The following is an 18,183-nucleotide window of genomic DNA, read 5'->3' as shown; positions in this document are numbered from 1 at the left end:
CAAATATTTATCTTTCAGCCTGATTCTATGTATGAATCCGAAATTTCAAATCTAGATAAGGGGCACCAAAATTCATAGTTTATTCTCGGTGCTCATATTGTGATTTACTACATAATTATTAAATCTAATTGTAAGGTATACATTTGATATTTAGAGCAGACTGAGCAAGATAAATATACGTAAAAAAAAAAAAAAAAGTCTTAACTGTTTGTTTTCTTAACTGTCAAAGAAATAGGTGTATTGAGGAATTTTAAATATACGAGTTTTGTATTCCGGTTTCAAATATAAATATGTGTGTATTTCATCTCGGTCCTGCAACCGGGTGGACCTAGATTCGACAATCGAATTCTCATCCGGGTCAAATCAGATTATTTTTTAGTAAGGCAAGCATTTGATCTTTAGTGTAGAATGAAGGAGACAAATAGACTTGTCAATATTCGTCTTAATTTTCTGTTTTCTTCTTCACTGTCAGGACTTCGTGAAATTACTTTCGGTGAATTTTTGATATTCAAGTTTATCACAATTTGGGTGGGATGTGAGTTTGGATAAGAATCAAGATCTGAGATCCGGATTTCCGATGCAGATCCGAAATTCGAACCCAGATCCGAGATCCGAGATCCGAATCCAGATCCGAGATTTGAGATCCGGATCCAGATCCGAGATCCGGATCCAAAGGAACCGAATCCGGCCATCCCTACTGGAAAGCACACATCGACTGCAGCGCCAGAAGGGGCACAAATCAAATAGAAAGGCTCTACTACTCAAAAGTTTACTGGCTATGGATGACGCCTCTGCTCATCCTTGAAGACGACTTACTAGAGAAATTTAAGTTCATTAAAGTCATCTCCCATCCTCCCAACATCACTCCACTACTCCAGCCAATGGATTGTCATTTTGAACTTAAAGATGATTTACACTAAAGCACTATTTCAGCGATGCTTGAAGTGACAGAAGGAACAAATCCTTACCCTCTGAGAGTTAATCATCTCCATATCATGAACTGCCTCAAGATAATCGATAAAGCCTGGGATGGAAATCACCAAGACAACCCTAACTTCCACTTGGAGAAAACTGTGGCCTGATTGCGTTCCCGAAAACTCCTCTAAATGAGTTATGGATGACATTGTGTCCTTAGGAAAGGCTTTGGGATTCAGGGGCGGAAGTAGTACTCCCCCCTCTATATGCAGCTGAGTCGGCAAAATTATTTGTGACGTCATAGGTCAAAGATCAATGATCTTGGCCCGGAGTCAATGACTTTGGGTTACTTAGGGCCACCCCCTCTAGATTTTGGCAGGGGTACCTTGGCCCACCCCTTAAATTTTGGCAGGGGTACCTAGTACCACCCCCCTTAAATTTTGGAAATTGCCAAATCTAAAAATTTGGTATGGTAGCCTAGGACGAGGGTATGTACCTCTATCAGTATGGGGGTCTATCTCGTTCCCTTTCATGGGTAAAAAATTGCCAAAATGTTAAATTTCGGGGTTTTTGGACCTAATTTAACCCCTTTGATAAGGTGTTATTACCCTATATAGTTATATGGGCGTATACAGGGGTCCATTCCCTTTCATAATATATGGGTATATTGATGCACACCATTAAATTTTTGGGAGGGGTACCTTGGCCCACCCCTTCAATCTTGGAAATTGTCCAATTTAAACATGTGGTATCATAGTATAGAGCCCTAATATAGATCACTATAAATTTGGGTGGTCCACCTCGTTCACTTTTAGGGGTATAAAATTGCCAAATTTTAGTATAACCATGTGTTTGGTTTTTGGCCCATTTTATCCCCTTTGATGAGGTCCTATTACCTTATATGGTTATATGGTCATGTATAGGTGTCCATTCCCTATCATAAAACAGGTGCATTGATGCACCAAATTAATTTTTTGGGAGGGGTACCTTGGCACACCCCTTCAAGTCTGGAAATTATCCAATTTAAACATTTGGTATTATAGTGCAGGACCTCAATATGTATCATGATAAACTTGGATGGTCCACCTCATTCCCTATCATGGGTACAAAATTGCCAAGTTTTAGTACAACCACGTGTTTGGATTTAGGCCCATTTTATCCCCTTTGATGAGGTTCTATTGTCTTATATGGTTATATGGACGTATACACGGGTTCATTTCCCATCATAAAACATAGATATATTAGTGCATACTTTTATATTTTTGGGAGGGGTACCTTGGCATACCCTTAAATTTTGGAAATTGTTTAATATAAGTATTTGGTATTATAGTATAGGACACCAATATGTATCACTATAAATTTGGGTGATCCGTCACGTTCCCTTTCATGGGTAAAGAATTACCAAAAATCAAATTTCGGAGGTTATTGACCCATTTTATTTCATTTGATGAGGTCTTATTACCTTATATGATTATGTGGGCATGTATAGGGTCTATTCTATTTCTTAAGATATAGATACATTGGTGCATCCGTTGAAAAATTTAAAGGAGTACATTGGCCCCACCTTAAATTTTGGAAATTGCCAAATGTAAACATTTAATATAGTACTATAGGACCTTAATATGTATTAGTATAAATTTGGAATGGATAAAAAATGTTAAAAATTCAAATTAAGGAGGTTATTGACTCCCTTTGATGCGGTTTTATTACCTTATATGAACATATAAATGTGTTCAGGGGTTTATTTTCTTTTATACGGCATGAGAACATCTTAAAATTTGATAGAGGTACATTGGCTTACCCTTAAAGTTAGGAAATTGCCCAATTTTTATAATAATATAGGTTCTTAATATATACCATTATAAATCTCGTTCCCTTTCATGGTTAAAAATTACCAGAAATTAGTATGACCACGTGTTCGATTATTAACTCAATTTATTCCCTTTGATAAGGATTTAGCACGTTATATGGGTATGTACAGAGGATTATTACCTTAATTTTTTAATGTTTCCTTTTAAATTTTGTTGGGTTACATAGAACCATTCCTTAAATTTGGGAATTATCAAATAACAAAATTCGGTAAACGTTTTCTAGGACCCTTTGAAAAATGTTGGTGTCCCTCTTGTGGCCAAATATTCAAATTTCGAAGGTAATTAACCTATTTTATCTTCTTTGATACGGCTTTATCATTGAATGAGTACAGGATTTATTACTTTTTCATAAGACATAAGTATATTTGTGTACTAATCTTAAATTTTAGGAGCGGCACATTTCTTATTGACATATCAATAATTGGTAGTTGTTCTTAAAAATGGGTGGTATCCCATTCTTTGGGTAAATCATTGTCAAATATTAGTACGATCACGTGATCAGTTATTGATCTATGATGGGATTAGGAGTCCAGGACATTGGTACATTGAAACTTTGTAGGATAATTTGAGAATTGTCAAAATGAAATTACGTCATTAGTTTTGATTATTCCCGCCTATGGACCAAATATAAACGTAAGCAATACGATGTACCACGTGATTGACCTTGATGAGGTTTCAAAAATCGTGGGAGTTATCAAATAACACACTTCTAGACAACAGTTGCTTCTGCTAAGGTAAACAATTGACAGAGATTATTGACCTCATTGAGCATATATTGATATGATTAGTTCTAAGACTTAGGTATATCGAAAGAGGTACGTAGGACCATTCTTTTAAATTTGGGAATTGTGATAAACAAAATTTTAGTATGAGGCGCGAAGTTTGAATGTTCTATACCTGATTAATATGAAGCACTACTTTGAACTTTAGTCACAGTTCATAGTCTAAGATCATTGGTGGTGGTTGATTTTACCTTGAGTTTTCAGAAATCTGATAGTCTAAAGACTCATAGTCTAAAGGCATTTCATGGTATAACACTGAAATTTAGTCACAAGGTGATGTAACCTGACACTGGCAAAGTTATTGTTGATGCAAATAGTACCTTTTTAGGAATATACTTGTTTTGTTGCACACTTCCACTGCATGTTTTACACATTGGAATACATTGATGAATTTGGTCCATTCTGTTTGCGATAGATACACCATGGTGAGGGCTTCATGTAATGTACTCTTTTTACGTAACAGCACCATCTTCTTCTCGAGGTCTGTACTTAGCACCACTTCATGATTTGAGCCTAATGATTTGACTATGGTCACATTTAGATCATGAAAATAATCATTCATTTGGTCTATACGTGTACATAATATTTGCTATTCTTCAAAGTTCTGTTGTACACCAAATTGTTCTTCTTTGCCCAATCGAATCACAGGTTCAAACGTTGTAGCGCAGATACCAACCATGACATGTTTTGTTTTAAATATATTTATTGGGTAATAGCTTGCGAAGAGGAATTCTTTATCCTTAGAATTACACATCTTTCTTCCTGAAACGCACTTGCTCGAATGATTTCATGGGCTGACACAGAATTTGCTGATTTCATAGTTATTGCCGACGTCATTGGCAAGGAATGTGCTGACGTTTGAATTCGTGATTTCATCACAATTGCTGACGAAACCAAATTCACAGATCCGGCTGTGTACTAAATTCAAATTGATGACTCCGTCTAACGAGTCACGTAATAGTTCTTCTTGTTTTGAAGCTTCCATTGGTAAATATCTTGCTGGTAATATAATATCCTTATCATTTTCAAGCTTCACTACGATTCTTAATCCCAGCTTTGCAGGGATCATTTGGCTAGCTAAGATTCTATAAGGTATATTCTGTTGTAAATCGGTAAATGATTTAATCGCATCACGTGAGTTTAGAAACTGCAGACAAGTAGCCATGATGACGTTATGAAGAATACTATCTCGAACGATGATGCAAAACTGATGACGTTCCATTACCATCTTCTGACGTGTACTATTGCATCATGAAAAAACATTGTTCCCACATGTTTTTGTTCTAAACAGTTCCAGTTCTTTACCAATGAGTGCACAAACTTAAAAAAATGCCAAACCAAAATTTTCCAATCAAAAATTTCAAACAAAAAGTTTCAAACAAAAAAAATTACAAAAATTTTCAACCCAAAAACTTTTCAAACAAAATTTTTAAACGAAAAAATTTTTCTAAGAAAAAATTTTCAAAAAATTTTGAAAAAAAATACAAAAAATTTTAAATTAAAAATTTGGAAACGAAAAAATTAAAAAAAATATTTCACAAATTTCAAACGAAAAAATTTGAAACAAAATTTTGAAAAAATTTTGAAACGAGAAAAATTTCAAAAAAACGAAAAAAATTTACAAACAAAAAATTTTCAAAGAAAATTTTGAAACAAAAATGTAGAAAAATTTGAAACGAAAAAATTTTCAAACCAAATATTTCAACTAAAATAATTTCACGTTCACGGTTAACTGTCAAACTTTATCCGCTTTTTAACTATTCGATTAACAAATAAACGGCTTTGATCATATTTATCAGTGAGTGCAAAATATTGAACGAAAGTGTTCAAACCAAGATTTTTAACCCTTTCCGGATCCTGGCTTTTTGGGCTATTTTTTAGACTTTCAGTCAAGCAGCTACTGTATCGTCACTATTTATCCTAGGATCATGGTTCATACCTCATTCTCTTCAGAATAGAGCTGGCTTTCGAATGGTACCACTTGCATGCTCATACCATATACCAGAAGCGGGAAAAAATGTCAAAGTGAAAATTTCGGAGGGAAAATGTTTTTCTCGAACTTTGGCCCCCCCTGGACCCCCCTGTGTGATCGTAGCCATCTAAAAAAATCTGAGAAATAGTACTTGGTATACTGAATGTGTGTGCCAAATTTCAAATTTCTATCTTGAATAGTAAGGGCGGGAGAATTTTTATCAAAAATTCCCACAATGCCCCAAACTACCATAAAACACTATGATCTCAGGGAAAAAAATTCCTGAGACATCCCTAATTACCCTAGGACTATAATCCCCCAATCATTCTCTTCAGAATAGAATTGTCTTTCAGGCGGTACCATTCACATGTCTCCATCATGTATCTAAGGCGGGAAACTCCTGAAAAAAGGGATTTTTGGGGCAAATTTTCCCTTTTTTCAACTTTTGCCCCTCTGGACCCCCCTGTTTTTACGCAGAAATCGGAAAAAAAAACTTTTGGTAAATACTACTCGGTGGACTGAACGTTTGTGCAAAATTTCAATCTTCTACGTGAAAAAATAGGCCCGCCAGAAAAAATTTCCCTACCATGCCCCACTTTTACCCTATACAGAAGTATATTTGGATAAAAATTCACTGAGACGGCCCTAATTACCCTAGAATAATAATTCGACCGTCGTTCTCTTTAGAATGGAACTGCCTTTCAGACGGTATGACTCACATGGTCCTATCATGTATGCAAGGCGGGAAAATGACGAAAAACGGGATTTTTGGGGTAAAAATCCCTATTTTTACCCCTTTGCCCCTCTGGTTCCCCCCTGTATTAGCACTGACATCGGAACAAAAAATCTGGTAAATACTACTCGGTGGACTGAATGTTTGTGCAAAATTTCAATCTTCTTCGTTCAAAAATAAGGCCGCCAAAAAATATATATACCGTCAATGCCCCATATTTCCCTATATAGAAGTATATTTTTTTAAAATTCCCTGAGACATCCCTAATTACCCCAGGATAATAATTCGACCGTCGTTCTCTTCAGAATGGAACTGCCTTTCAGACGGTATGACTCATGTGGTCCTATCATGTATGTAAGGCGGGAAAATGACGAAAAACGGGATTTTGGGGGTAAAAAATCCCTATTTTTACCCCTTTCCCCTCTGGTTCCCCCCCTGTTTTAGCACTGACATCGGAACAAAAAATCTGGTAAATACTACTCCGTGGACTGAATGTTTGTGCAAAATTTCAATCTTCTACGTAGAAAAATAAGCCCGCCAAAAAATATTGAACATACGCTTAGAAAATGAGAAAAGAAATTTTTGACTTATGACGTCATCACCTCCTATGTCTGGACGCAGGACGGTCTGAAACCATACGTGATGTCTTCTGCAAGGCCTCTGGACTTGAAAAAAAAAACCGGACGGAAAAGCTCAAATAGAAGAGAAATAACGCAATGTACCATGAAAAGTGCATATGGTACAAATTGTACCATAGGATCCCGAAGGGGTTAAACTAATCAATAAATGTTAAACAAAACTTAAAACTGAATGCAGCAAAGATTTGAAAATCATCAACCAATCAGATTGCACGAAAGATAGTGATCAACCAATCAGATTGCATGAAAGATAGTGATCATTCAATCAAATTGCATCAACAATAACTTTGACAGTGATCAGATTACATCACCTTGTGACTAAATTTCAATGTGTTGTAGCATGTATTGCCTTTAGAGTATGAGTCTTTAGGCTATCAGAATTCTGAAAACTCAAGGTAAAATCAACCACCACCAATGATCTTAGACTGTGAACTGTGACTAAAGTTCAAAGTAGTGCTTCATATTAATCAGGTATAGAACATTCAAACTTCGCGCCTCATACTAAAATTTTGTTTATCACAATTCCCAAATTTAAAAGAATGGTCCTACGTACCTCTTTCGATATACCTAAGTCTTAGAACTAATCATATCAATATATGCTCAATGAGGTCAATAATCTCTGTCAATTGTTTACCTTAGCAGAACCAACTGTTGTCTAGAAGTGTGTTATTTGATAACTCCCACGATTTTTGAAACCTCATCAAGGTCAATCACGTGGTACATCGTATTGCTTACGTTTATATTTGGTCCATAGGCGGGAATAATCAAACTAATGACGTAATTTCATTTTGACAATTCTCAAATTATCCTACAAAGTGTAACGGTGTTCGAGTCCTAGTTCGGGGGCGGAATTTGTAATGCTGGGGGAATCAAATTTGTGACAAGATAAATTTGATTTCCAGTCTTGGTTGTGAAATTTTATTTGAATAATTACGTTAAAATTGTGTTCGGGTTCGCCAAATACTATTTATGAATATGCAAATTGTTTTTGCATATTTACTCGCCGCCCTGGCAAGTTATAACATGCCTAATAAGCAGAAAGCTGAAGGTACGTGCGTTGATTCATGAAAGCCTGATTTACACCGCACGAGGCTCGAATTTTTATAATCCTATTTTCCCCATACGGTACTCCAGAGTGCTAGGAAAATAGGTGCGTAGTTAATTAGAACATATTTCAAAAGATAGTCACGTGCTGCATAGCTGAAATAAAATCACTATTGTAGTTTTATTGGGAAACAGCTGTACTGGCCGTCATTTCGCTAAGCAATAAAATTGTTGCATAAATTAATTTAATCATCAGACTAAAAGAATTTATGCAAATGTAGAATGGAAAAATTTACTATATATACTAATAACTGTATCTGTGAGGGTCAGCTCAGCTAGGTTCCCAATTGTTTCGAAATAATATACGAAAATTCTCTAATTGGCCTAGAATAGGTTGGGAAATCTGAATTGTTTTTGAAATGACACTTTAACAAAATTGAAGTAACAGTGATAAATTTTTAATTATCCAAACTTGCAATAAAATTTAAATTGAACAACAATAAAAAAAATGAAATGACATGATCATTTTAAGTTGAAATGAATTGAGACAAATGTCACTAAAATAAAATAAAGATGAAATATGGAATACGTTGACTGAAGAATCTGAAGGATTCTTATTTTCTCTATGTTGTTTAAAAATAGATCTTAGGCAATACTTTCAAATTACAAAAGTTTGAATTTAGTGAGAAGTTTACCTTTCTTTTATAACTGCTTATTATATAAATTGCAAACAATATTTTCTATTTTCCACTTTTTAAAGATGAATATTCTAGATATTCCCAAAAAAAAATTAAATGTACATGGCATCATTGTTTCATCTTTCTGATATAACCCTTTGCGTGATTTATTTAGTCCAGAAGACAATATTTTATTCATCAACCGCAGAAGGAGAAAGTAATAAAAAAAAAAGTATGCTTGAGAAATAGATCATTGACGAAGGTGGGAAAATTAGATGATTTTGAATGCTAGCAAGATGACTATTATTTAGATTAATTAAAGATGAAAAGATAGTGAAAGCTTTGATTTGAGCAGTGCACTGATTTGACTTTAACTGTCTACTTTAAATTGAAAATTCTCAACACATATGTATAGATCTTAGATAATAATATCCAATAATAAGAAAATACCTTGTAATATAAAAACAAACAATTATATATACTTGGACACATATACTAGATAGTCAAATGATATGTACACAATGATTACTAGAACACATATATAGATATCTGAGTTTATACTTAACTTGGCCAATATTTCTTTCTAAATGTCGGTACCTTATATTTGTTTATTTTATTTTGCGCAATATTTTACTTCATAATTATGAAGATCTGTCTGTGCGGCGTTTGCGCAGACAGATATCTTTTTTATGTTTAGTTGCTTATATACGAGTTAATTTTGTCCTAATGATACTTTTCTCTATTTACATGCTTAGGGCAAGAATTATACTCTATGCCTTTCAATTTAGGTACACCCTGTCAATACAAATAAAAATACCTATATCTAGCAAACAGATTACATTCGTCTTCTAACCGACAATTGCGAGCTTTCTGGGTATGTACTTGGTAAATAAAATAAAATCTTTTGATAGAAATACATGAAAACATAAAGATCATTCATCCAATTAATACTTGAATAGTAATGCTTTTCTGACACATTAATCTCATCATGTAATAACCTAACTTTTTATACTGTCACAAAATTTTCTACATATAATATCTTTAAATGAGCAAACAACGCTAACATTTAGAATATAAGGAGATAATTTTCAGAATCTAACACTAATTAGCTGTGTGAATATAAATGGTTAAAATGACAAAAGTTAATCACAAATAAATTTTAAAATATCGATTTCAGTTATAGTTTCTTTAAAAAATAATAATAATAAAAGATAACTGTTCAGTCCGTCAAGGCCGGATTACCACGATTCAATTCTCGTTTCGATACATTAGTGAATTTGGCCAAGGTAAGAGGATGCGCTCGCCCACGGTAATGTGGCAACAAATTCCAAATTGAAAATTTAATATAAAGATTTTGTCCTACCTTCCAGTGGATTCCCATGTTGAAGCTTAGTTTTCGATAGTCTCTACCACTTTTATTCACCACGAAATGACCACTTACAACACTCAAGTTCCTGTGTTCATGTGACTGCAGCATCCCGTTCGACTCCCGAGATGTGTATGGTCACCCGCCGATCTCTGACACTCTCCTCCTTAGGCCTTTGGCTCTCTCTGGATGTTTAGGACGTCATCATCGGACTGAAGCATCCAAATTCCTCCTCATATCTAGGCGTCTCGGCGTCTCTTCCTAAGTTGTCTCGGTCAAAGTGCTTATAGAAGTCCAATATTGGTGAATCCAACTGATACACTGATTAACAAATTATGTATCCGTAAACTGATTAACAAATAATGTATCCGTATATATGTTAATCACGATTATCACAATTGGTCACAGTCACAAATTAAATTTTCGTTGCACTCCCTTATAAGTCGATATAAATGCAAAATAGATTATAGTTGTAAGAACATTCAGAATTTGATTAAATTTTATCAGTGATTTTATGAGTGAACTCGTTGCGGCACTAATATGTGTTTAGCACTTCATTGTCTATAGTTGCTCAACCGATAAAAATAATTAATAAAGTGTGTGTGTGTGTGTGTGAGCTCTGTATACGTGTTGTCGGTGTCACTTCTCAAACTTAACTGCCCTTTCTTTTAGTATCTTGCAACCGTCTTTCTATTAAAAAAAGTAACGTATGTTCTCCCAATTCCAGTTTTAAAATTTTAAAATTTGCCAAAATAGGTTGTTGTTTGTACGTTGCCTTTTCTTTCTTCCTAAAATGTTAAAATGTGCTAATGGACTTCTAGCTTGCAATATCGTGCCGGTGTGGTTCCTTCGGTTTTATCATGTGCTTGCGAATATACCTCTTTTCTACGATAGCTATTGTGAAGATTCTCTTTCTAGACAAACTGTCTAGCTTTACAATAGAACTTGAGTGTGTCTCCTGGCTGTGGGTGGTCGTGGTGAATAAAGACTTTTAAAGACTTCCGTTACTCAGGTGTCTCATTTACCGCTGAAAGGGTGGATACCGTTGGAAAGCAAATAAAAAAAAATACGCGTTTGAAGGAAAACAGAAATACAGATTCTTCATTTTAAAAGAAAAATGATGTTTCAATATATGCACTAAAGAATATACTAATAAATGATTTACTAATCAATTGGGTCACAATAGCAACTGTCACAAAAGTTTCAATGTACCAATGTCCTGGACTCCTAATCCCATCATAGATCAATAACTGATCACGTGATCGTACTAATATTTGACAATGATTTACCCAAAGAATGGGATACCACCCATTTTTAAGAACAACTACCAATTATTGATATGTCAATAAGAAATGTGCCGCTCCTAAAATTTAAGATTAGTACACAAATATACTTATGTCTTATGAAAAAGTAATAAATCCTGTACTCATTCAATGATAAAGCCGTATCAAAGAAGATAAAATAGGTTAATTACCTTCGAAATTTGAATATTTGGCCACAAGAGGGACACCAACATTTTTCAAAGGGTCCTAGAAAACGTTTACCGAATTTTGTTATTTGATAATTCCCAAATTTAAGGAATGGTTCTATGTAACCCAACAAAATTTAAAAGGAAACATTAAAAAATTAAGGTAATAATCCTCTGTACATACCCATATAACGTGCTAAATCCTTATCAAAGGGAATAAATTGAGTTAATAATCGAACACGTGGTCATACTAATTTCTGGTAATTTTTAACCATGAAAGGGAACGAGATTTATAATGGTATATATTAAGAACCTATATTATTATAAAAATTGGGCAATTTCCTAACTTTAAGGGTAAGCCAATGTACCTCTATCAAATTTTAAGATGTTCTCATGCCGTATAAAAGAAAATAAACCCCTGAACACATTTATATGTTCATATAAGGTAATAAAACCGCATCAAAGGGAGTCAATAACCTCCTTAATTTGAATTTTTAACATTTTTTATCCATTCCAAATTTATACTAATACATATTAAGGTCCTATAGTACTATATTAAATGTTTACATTTGGCAATTTCCAAAATTTAAGGTGGGGCCAATGTACTCCTTCAAATTTTTCAACGGATGCACCAATGTATCTATATCTTAAGAAATAGAATAGACCCCTATACATGCCCATATAATCATACACATTGGATCTCATCAAATGATATAAAATGGGTCAATAACCTCCGAAATTTGATATTTTAGTATTTTTTTTACCCATGAAAGGGAACGTGATGGATCACTTAAATTTATAGTAATACATATTGGAGTCCTATACTATGATACAGAATTTTTAAATTAAACAAATTCCAAAATTGAAGGAGTGGGTCAAGGTACACCTCCCAAATTTTTAAAAGAGTGCATCAATGTACCTATGTCTTATGATAGGAAATTGATCCCTATACATAACCATATAAGGTATTAGGACCTCATCAAAGGGGATAAAATGGTCCTAAAACCAAACACGTGGCTGTACTAAAATTTGGCAATTTTGTACCCAAGAAAGGGAACGAGGTGAACCACCCAAATTTATCATGATAATATTGAGGTCCTATACTATAATACCAAATGTTTAAATTGGGCAATTTCCAAAATTGAAGGGGTGGGCCAATGTACCCCTCTCAAAGAATTAAAGGGTTGCATCAATGTACCTATGTTTTATGATAGGGAATGGACACCTACACATGACCATATAACCATATAGGGTAATAGGACCTCATCAAAGGGGATAAAATGGGCCAAATACCAAACAAGTGGTACAACGTATTGCTTACGTTTATATTTTAGCAATTTTGTACCCCTAAAAGGGAACGAGGTGGACCACCCAAATTTATAGTGATCTATATTAGGGCCATATGCTATTATACCAAATGTTTAAATTGGGCAATTTCCAAACTTGAAGGGGTGTGCCAAGTGTTCCCCAAAATTTAAAGGGGTGCATCAATATACCCATATCTTATGAGAGGGAATGGACCCCTGTATACGCCCATATAGCTATATAGGGTAATAATACCTTATAAAAGGGGTTAAATTGGTTCCAAAAACCCAGAAATTTAACATTTTGGCAATTTTTTTACTTATGAAAGGGAATGAGATGGACCCTTAATACAAATAGAGCTACATACCCTAATCCTAGGCTACCACACCCAATTTTTAGATTTGACAATTTCCAAAATTTAAGGGGGGTCCTATGTACCCCTGCCAAAATTTAGGGGGTGGGTCAAGGTACCTCTGCCAGGCGGATCCCCCACAGAAGAGGAAACTTTCTTATTTTTTATATAAATGAAACTTATCCCAGAGTTTGGAGCTCTTAAAAGTAGCTCTAAGAACCAGTATTACAACCCACCGCCCCCCAGAAGTTCGTCCTGGATCCACCCTTTTTGGGACTGGAGGTAAATGAGGATGATATTCAAGAAATGGTGGAGGAACATGAGCAGCAGCTGACCGAGGACAAGAAAAATGCAGAACCTTTAACTTCAAATGAGATTACCGTGGGACGTAAAACTCAAAGATTTCATTTCATTTCATTTTTCAAATGAGATTTGGGAGGTGTATAAAAAGGTGGAAAACAGTGGAAAATGTTGTAGAGAAATAGCACCCGAACAAGACTGTGGCAGTGCGAGCAATGAATATCTTCAATGACGATGCAATGTTACATTTCCGTGAAATCCTGAAAAGGAAGGAAAAGCAACAATTATTGGATGATTTTGGTTTAAGTGAGACGAAATTTGTTCCAGTGAAGTAATAGATGACATAAGTATATTTACAATGTATAAGGCCTAGAGTATTTTGTATTAATCATTCCATATGAACACAGTAAATAGTTTTGTGTTGTGAATGAGTCATCTGAATTTCAAATTATTTCTTACGGGAAAATTCACTTTGTTATACAAGTGTTTTGGGTTACAAACACATTTCTAAAAGAGATTATGATCGCAATTCAAGATTCTACTGCATTATTATTATTAACGATCGTTCCAACTCCGTAATTTCACAGATTAATCTGTTTTACACTAGTTATTGTGACGTTAATAGGGATGCGCTCGAGTCGAGACATGTCTCGAATCTCGACTCGACTCGACTCGAATTCGAGTCGAGATTCGAGTCGAGACACACTTTGTAAAATTCGAGACGAGTCGAGACAAACGTATTTCTCGACTCGAATTTTCGAGTCGAGACACGAGTCGAGTCGAGACGGCTCTTAAAAATCTCGACTCGACTCGAATGTCTCGAAAATCTTTCTATAATTTTTAATATTATTTTGAAGAAAGTATTCACTCAGAAACAGCCTTGAAACCAATTCCAGCTTTTATTTCTTTAGAAAGGTACAGAACGCATAAAATTAATAGTTAATCTTTAAAGATCAAGATTTAATTTTCAGCTCAATTCAGTTAATTAGAACTAATAGTTAATGTCGTTGTATTTGGTTGTACTGTAAATATAATGATAATAATAATAATAATTGATTATCTAGTTTGTATAAAACTACCCAGACAGCAATTTAAACTTGCTGCAAGTTGCCACAAACTTGCTGTTGCAAGGTAAATTAGCTTGCCGCAAGCTATACTCTGCAAGCCAATTAGCTTGCTTTAAGCTTGTGGCAAGCTAGTTAGTTACATCTGGGCAAGGCTTGGGGCAAGCTTGTCTTCACAAGTTAAACACAAGTCAAATTATCTCAAACGCAAGCCAAGTATAAGCGTATTCTCATCAATGGCAAGCTTTATTAAGCTTATTGCAAGCGAAACACACGCCAAAGAAGTTATATGGAATCTTGCACTAAGCGAATTTACATAAAACAGTATGAAATCAGCATAATTTAACCGTCTGACTAAATCTATGCTACAATATATTGTCCCCTCACCTCCCCAATTATTGAAGCACATGCACAACCTTGAAAACACCCAAGTCTCCCATCCGCTTCTGCAAAACATCAAAATAGGCATAATTGTTACGGTTTAGTTGTGTCACGCAACGCTTTTTTTTATACAATGCTAGCCAAAGCTACCTTTTACAGGGTTACGCCCTTTTTTAGGGAAGTGGTGTGGGAAGACTTAGGTTTCAAGGTCTGTGGATGGCCTAAGTGCTGTAACATATCTTTATTCATTTAATTGCTGGACTTAGGGAACTTTGCGTTCCCTAACATTTGGCGTGGATAAGGAATGATCACAATTAAACAAAGTGATACATATTAATACATACAGTCATGTAGTTGTTATGAATTGCAGAAAACAAAATAATAATAAAAATAATGAAAATGAGGTTTTCAGTATATAGGATAGTCACGGAAATAACATACATAATAAGAAACATAATATGAAACAACTAGAACAAGTGTGAAAAGAAACAAATTTTGAAATAAAGAAAAAAAGAGCAAATATATGGTTTAAGATATGAGTCTGGAATTATTTGTTGATGGAAGTGAAGGATGAAGTGAGGTGCAATGCACAAGACAACACAAAGGATTAAATGTTAGCAGACGAATGCGGTTATCTTCTTGCCTAGGGGGACTCTAGGCTATGATGAAAGACGGTGGGAACCCAAGTTAGTAGAAAGAGGAAATCACTGTGCATGAAATGATGGGAATATGAGAGGACGATGAACATGAGTGATGTAATCATTGATAAGCAAAAGTGAGGGATCATCGGGTGGAAGTGGGTAATGATATAGTGTGAAAAGAAGGGATAATGGAGTGTGTACATATCGTGAAGGTGTGGTATGTAATGTTATGTAGTGCATTGTGTCAAAAAGAAGGGGATGATGAGCTTGAAAGCGGCTACGGATGTAGGAGAGTCGGAGAGTTTCGAGGTGATATTGCAACGTTGGAAATGAGATACGGGAATAGAGATCACGTGTTGGGCTAGGCAATACTATACGAAAAGCTATCCGGAAGGCGTGTCGTTCAAGAACAAGTAGTTTATTGTAGAATGTGTCGGAAGCAGCGATCCAAGCTGTGAAGCCATACGTTAAGGTAGGACGCAGAAAAACCTTCTAGGTGTTTAAGACAGTAGAAGGTGTTAGACCCCAAGTTGTACCCACGAGGCGTTTAAGCAAGTTTAGTCTAATGTAAGCCTTTGTCGTTATTGTTTTAAGATGGTGCATCCATGTAAGGTGAGTGTCAAAAGTGATGCCTAAATAGGTTACTGTCCTGGTAGCTTGCAACGGAACATGATCAACATGTAAGGAGAGACAACGTCGATTTCGGCGAACTTTAGATGTTTTCTTCTTCGGGATGAAAACGATGGCTTGTGTCTTTGTAGCATTAATTTTAAGTTTCCAGTGTCGACACCAGCGGCAAAAGTCATCTATGGCGGTTTGTAGGATGCCGTTAATATGTTGAATGGATGTACCTAGCGCGAGAAAAGCGGTGTCGTCTGCATACTGGAAGGCATGAACGGAATCCGGAAGGCGTGGCATATCAGCTACAAACAGAATGTACAATAGAGGTGAGAGAGCGGAACCTTGAGGGACTCCTGAGAGTAGGAAGATCGGATGCGATAGACAATTTCGGATGGCTACGTATGTAAGACGGCCTGAGAGAAAGTTAAAGATGAGGCGTATGTAGGCGGTAGGTAGCTGAAGTCTAATAAGCTTGTAAATAAGTCCAATATGCCACACTTTATCAAATGCTTTTTCCAAGTCGAAGAGGACGAGGCATGATGGGTGCACTGAATTATAGTGTGTACTGATTAGGCTTGTGAGGCGTAAGACTTGGTCATTTATAGAAAAGGAAGGACGGAAACCCGCTTGACTGAGAGGTAGGATGTTTCTGTCGAAGAGATAATTATGGAGGCGTTTAACAAGAATGCGCTCAAGAATTTTGCTAAATGTTGTTGTGAGTTGAATCGGCCTGTAAGAAGATGGTTCCTGAGGTGGTTTGTGTGGTTTCGGAAACATGAGCGTTTTTGAAGTCTTCCAAGGCATAGGGAAGTATCCAGTGCGCAGAATGAAAGTAAAAACGTTTGCAAGAAGAAGTAGTAGTGTAAAAGGACATTCTCGGATCTGGCGATAAGTTATATTATCGAGACCTGGTGCTGTATTTCGTTTATATCGTATGGTATCTGTGATCTCCGTGACGGTGATGGGTGCGGTAACAGGTTGGTTTGGATTGAGAACATGCAGATGACTAGGCTGTAAGAATGGAGTAGATGGGTTTACCCGATCAGCAATGTGTGGCCGGTCCTCAGAGGGGGGCGGAGTGAAAATTGTCTGGAAGTGATCGGCAAAAGCATTTGCTGTGTCTGTGTCTGTAGGAGCAGCGGAGTTTCCAATCAGTATGGGGTATGGAGTGCTACTGGACTTGCCGCATAAAGCGTTGAACCTTTTCCAGTACTTTGTTGGATGACTGGTGTTTGATAGGTTATTGCAGGTTTTAACCCAGCATCTGAGTTTGTACGCTTTGATGTAGTTGTGCACTGTACGTTGCATTTGTTTATGATGATGTAAAGCTTCAGGGTTTCCGGTGCGAAGGTAATCTCTGAAAAGTTGGCGGGAGCGGGATATCATAGTCACATAGTGTGGTGGTAGACGTGGTTGGTATGGAATGCTTTTACTAGTTGGGATGGAGAGTTTACTGGCTTCCTGTATGGTATTTGTAATAGTATCCATTGTAGCGTAAAGTTCATCTTCAGTGGTGGGTGATATTAGGTGTGCTGTATGATGAGTCAGATAGCTGCGATAATGTGTCCAGTTTGCTTTATCGAAGCGGTAACATAGGCGAAAAGGCAATTGCGAGCGAGGTGATGCAGTGGCTTGTAACTGAAGCGTAAATTGAACAGGAGCGTGATCGCTACCTATTGTATCGAGAACAGTGATGAGACTATGGGTGGAGAGATTCGCTGAGGTGATGACAATGTCCGGTGTTGTGTTGGAAATGGGCCGAGTAGGCTTTGGTAGTGGATGTATAATCCCAGTTGTGTGCGTAGTTATAAAAGTTTCGAAATTCACACGATCTAGTTGTGAGCGACTGTGCAGATTAAAATCGGCCATGATAATATAGTGACGGTAAGTGTTTGAAATATATTGAACAAACTGAGTCGGAAGAGGGTGGCCAGGACGTACGTAAATGGTTGCAAACGTGATGTTTAGAGATTTGAAGTATAAAGTGGCGATGAGATGTTCAGGTAACAGATTGATTGCACAATCGTGCTGACGATAGGAGAGATGCGGAGAG

The 18,183-nt window shown here is 36.0% G+C and overlaps 1 long non-coding RNA gene across 1 annotated transcript in view; it reads right to left on the bottom strand.

Annotated features, from left to right (window-relative positions):
• The window catches only part of LOC145689434 (uncharacterized), a 101,383-nt gene extending 90,494 nt beyond the window's left edge, over positions 1-10,889 (bottom strand). The window contains exon 1 of the long non-coding RNA XR_014132103.1: positions 9,996-10,889. This is a non-coding gene — a long non-coding RNA (uncharacterized LOC145689434). The remainder of the gene's footprint in view (positions 1-9,995) is intronic.
• Between the last annotated feature and the right edge of the window lie 7,294 nt (positions 10,890-18,183).

Source organism: Thermobia domestica, chromosome 1, assembly GCF_964235325.1.
Source record: "Thermobia domestica chromosome 1, izTheDome1.hap1.1, whole genome shotgun sequence".
Lineage (NCBI taxonomy): Eukaryota > Metazoa > Arthropoda > Insecta > Zygentoma > Lepismatidae > Thermobia > Thermobia domestica.
This window is presented reverse-complemented; position numbering and strand designations above follow the sequence as displayed.